This window comes from Triticum dicoccoides, chromosome 1A (assembly GCF_002162155.2).
Source record: "Triticum dicoccoides isolate Atlit2015 ecotype Zavitan chromosome 1A, WEW_v2.0, whole genome shotgun sequence".
Taxonomy (NCBI): Eukaryota; Viridiplantae; Streptophyta; class Magnoliopsida; order Poales; family Poaceae; genus Triticum; species Triticum dicoccoides.
This window is the reverse complement of record NC_041380.1, coordinates 32,694,669-32,698,867: the sequence shown is the minus strand read 5'-3', so window position 1 is coordinate 32,698,867 and position 4,199 is coordinate 32,694,669. Positions and strand designations below refer to the sequence as shown.

At 42.8% G+C, this 4,199-nt stretch overlaps 1 pseudogene; it reads right to left on the bottom strand.

The window, feature by feature from the left end:
- Positions 1-330: 330 nt before the first annotated feature.
- On the bottom strand, positions 331-3,607 carry LOC119356371 (annotated as a pseudogene).
- Positions 3,608-4,199: the final 592 nt, after the last annotated feature.

Sequence of the window (4,199 nt, the reverse complement as noted above, 5' to 3'; positions counted from 1 at the left end):
TCTTGGGCCATGACCAAGCTTCACAGACGTGCCATCCCACGTCCCTTGACCATGCCTCAAGTTCTAAGCCACTACGGTCGGTACTCGTGCCATCCCACAGGGTGATCGTAACAGCATACAGCTACTGATCTGGCCTTGTCGTGAACAGGCTCACGCTGCATGGACCAGTTTTATTGTTACTAGAAATAAAACCTACAAGATTACATGAATGGGTTTCATACTATAACATATATAGGTGGCATATGAGTGACTCGAAGCAAAACGGAAACCTAAATCAGCTTGCACTACGATTGACCATGGCTTCTCACTAGGATTCGGATCATATATCCTTTACTTGCTGTAATGTAAGTGCGCTGAAAGGCATATGAGTGTTTGGTGTGCCTCCTGCATGGTTGGCCTTGCTTGTGGAGAAGATTCCAAGCAAGAAAAGGCCAGCTTAATGAGCAGAGATAAGTTGTTCTCTTCTGTTGTTGGTGGTGTGGTCGGTCGTTGGTCCAAAATATCTTTCACCAGCATAGCTTGTTTCCCGCTTAGCAAACTACTGCCTAATTTATCCCTTGGATGCTTCCCCATCACTAGCTCTAGCACAACCACACCAAAGCTATATACATCACATTTCTCTGTCACAACAGATGTGTATGATAGTTCTGCACAAAATCAAAACATTAGAATTAGGAACAAATGAACTGACATGAATGTTTCTGATGTGAGAAGAAAGGTTATACTTGTACATACCAGGAGCTATGTAGCCATATGTTCCTGCTAGTGCACTCCAGTTTGATGAATCGGGCTTAAGAATCCTTGCTGTGCCGAAATCCGAGACAAAAGCCTTGAAGGTTATATCAAGTAAGATGTTGTTGCTCGTGATATCTCGATGGATTATGGGTGGACTGCATTCATGGTGCAAATAAGATATTGCTTGAGCCACATCAGTTGCAAGAGTAATTCTCTTCTGCCAATCTAATTCCTTTGCTAGCTCCTCATTTTCCAATGTCCCGTGAAGGCTGCCCCGCTGAATATACTCGTAGACAAGAAATTTATACACCGGATGGGAGCAGAATCCATACATTTTGACGATGCTTCGTTGTCGGATCTGTGATAAGATTTCCATTTCACTGTGAAATCTTCTTTCGTCATCCAACTCTTCTTGAGTCTGATGAAGCTTCTTCACAGCAACTAGATGCCCGTCTTGGAGTTGTGCCTTGTAGACTTTGCCGTATCCTCCTGTTCCAATGATGTACTTCTCGTCGAAGTCTTTTGTTGCCCTTACAATATCATCAAATGCTAATCTTCCATCAAAATTCCAAACGGAGAATAGGTCCCTTCCTTCAGCAGCAACACTTTCCAGTGGTTTTCTCTTGTTACGACTAAGAATTATTATGACAACAATTGCAGCAACAACGCCGAAACCCACCACAGGAATAATTGGCAAAAGCAAACCAAGTGTCTTTCGCTCATGGTGACCAACTACTGGAGTTGAATCACAAGGTGGCAGGCCAGAGAGGTTACCACACAAACCTTTATTGGGAAGAAACCAACTTGCTGAAGCATTTTGGAGTAGTCGGGCTGTTGGGACTGGTCCTTCCAGGTCGTTGTAGGACACATCGAGTGTTGAAAGGCTCACCATCCTTGCCAAGGAGGATGGAATGCTGCCATTGAACTGATTATGTGATAAATTCAGAAATTCTAGCATCTCCAACTTCCCAAGTTGCTGCGGCAACACACCACTGAGGTTATTGTTGCTCACATCTAACATGATCTGCAGGCTTGCTAAATTTCCAATTGTACCAGGCAAACTCCCACTAAACTTGTTGTTGTTGATCTTTAAGGACTGTAGTTTTGTACATGCCCCTATTTCCTCAGGCATTGATCCACTCAGTTTGTTCCCAGATATATCAAGGTATCCTAAATTGTTTAGCTTTTCTATCTGTGTAGGTATGGATCCGGATAATTGGTTCCATGATAAGTTCAGGCTATATATATTAGTTAAACTCCTGATTTCTGGTGGAATCTCACCGCTGAGATGATTATAATCGAGTCTTAGTTTTTCTAGGTTGGACAATTTATAAAGGATTGGAGGTATGGAACCTGTGAGCATATTTTTTGCTAGATTTAGTATTGTTAGTCGGGTAGATGCACCTAGATTTGGTGGGATCTGCCCACACAGTCTATTCGATGCCAAGCTCATCTGTATGAGTTGTGGATATACACCAAAATGCTGAGATATATCTCCTGTTAGTTGGTTCGACAAAAGGTCAATTTTAGTCAAACTCGTACATGTCTTTAAACTCCTTGGAATGGGTCCATTGAACATATTATGAGAGACACCGAGATATTGAAGTTTGCTGCCTGAAATTATATTTGCAGGTAAAGGTCCTGAAAGTTAGTTGTTAGACAACCCAAGGTTAAGAAGGTTTATGAGATCTCCAAACTCTTGAGGAAGAGAACCTGATAATTTGTTACTAAAGATTTGTATTTCTTGGATGCTTTGCAATTTCCCACAAGTTTTCGGTATTGATCCCGAAATTTGGTTCTGAGACAAGTTTAAATCTTCGAGGTTCACCAGATTGCCAATCTCGTTGGGGATGGAACCTGTTATCTGATTATCAAAGAGGTGTAGTAGTGCTAGCTTGGTTATGTTTCCTATGCTGTCAGGAATAGAACCAGATATTTGGTTGTTAGACAAGTCTAATTCTTGGAGATTCAGCAAGATGCCCAATTCTAAAGGTATTGGACCTGTGACTTGATTTTTATAGAGAAAAAGTTGGTTCATCTTAGTAAGATTAGTTATGGAGATTGGAATTGGACCTGAAAGATCATTTGACTCAAGTTGAAGAATTTGCAAATGGACTAGCCTTCCTAGTTCTTGGGGTATAGGCCCTGAAAGTTGATTACCAAATAGGGCTAAAGTATTTAGTTGGGTCAGATTTCCAAGGGTTTTTGGTATCAAACCACTTAAGGTGCTATTGCTTAGCTGTAGAAGTTGTAGGTTGACAAGACTTCCAATCTTCTCGGGAATGGGACCTGATACCATGTTTTGGTGAATGACAAGATCAGTTAACATTGTTAGGTTGCCCAGAGATGAAGGGATATGTCCTGTGAGTCTGTTGAATGAGAGATCAAGTAACATGAGACTTTGCAGGTCACCAATCTCACAAGGAATTTTCCCTGTGAGCTGGTTGTAGGGAAGGCTAAGTACTGAAAGTGCTGACAAGGAGTTGATACTAGGCGGTAGTGCACCATGGAGAGTGTTGTTCTGAAGGTCAATATATGCGAGGAATGGAAGAGCCGAGAAGTTGAGCTCACCAAGAGTGCCATGGATGCCAGCATCTGGTAGGGAGATGTTGGTCACCACCCAGGGCATGCGGCGGCCATGGCGAACAGCAGTGCACATGATGCCTGTCCAGTTGCATGGGCTGGTGTTTTCATGCCAAGAGCTCATCTGCAGCGGTGGGCTCGCGAGTGTAGCTTTCCAGTGGAGGAGGGCCATGTGTTGAGACCTCAGTGAGATCCCTCCATGGCGCGCCGCATGTGCTTCTTGCAAGAGAAGAAGGCATGGCACCAGCAGTAGGCAGAGGTACAACAATGGTGTCAAGGGAGTTCCCATTTTGCTGCCTGGTGTTTGCATGTTGTGTTTGGTTGGGGATTTGATTCAGCACACACTGCAACTGTATTTATACTTAACTAGTGTTTCGAGGTCCTCTGTTCTCCAGTGTTTTTCTCAATCTCTGCCAGCTGGATGCCTATTAGCTCTTGTTCGGACGCTAGCACACCCCTTTGGCAGCTGCTGCTGGGCAGCCTGTTTTTCTTCTTCAGCGTCGGCAGCCTATTTTTCTTTTTTCTTTTTTCTCATAAAGCAATTGAAGGCAGGGATACCTAGAAGGCACCTATGGTGTACGCCTACTCGTATCTTCCCCAATTCCCCTCCTGAATGGACTTGAGTTAACATCGTAGTAGAGTTTTCATTTGATGGCATCTCCTGTATTTGTTGTTTATTTGATCATGCAACCTGTATTCAGTTGTAATGTGTGTTAAGCTATTCTCTAAAATGTTTCCTTATTTGCTTTTCAGTAAGTATAGAGAACAAACGAAATTGGACTCGTAACTGGAATTGTCGGAAAAAATCCATGCTGGAATTCTATCTATGGTAGAAATAAAGGTATCAGCATTAAATTGTGGTCAATACAAATCCTGGACTG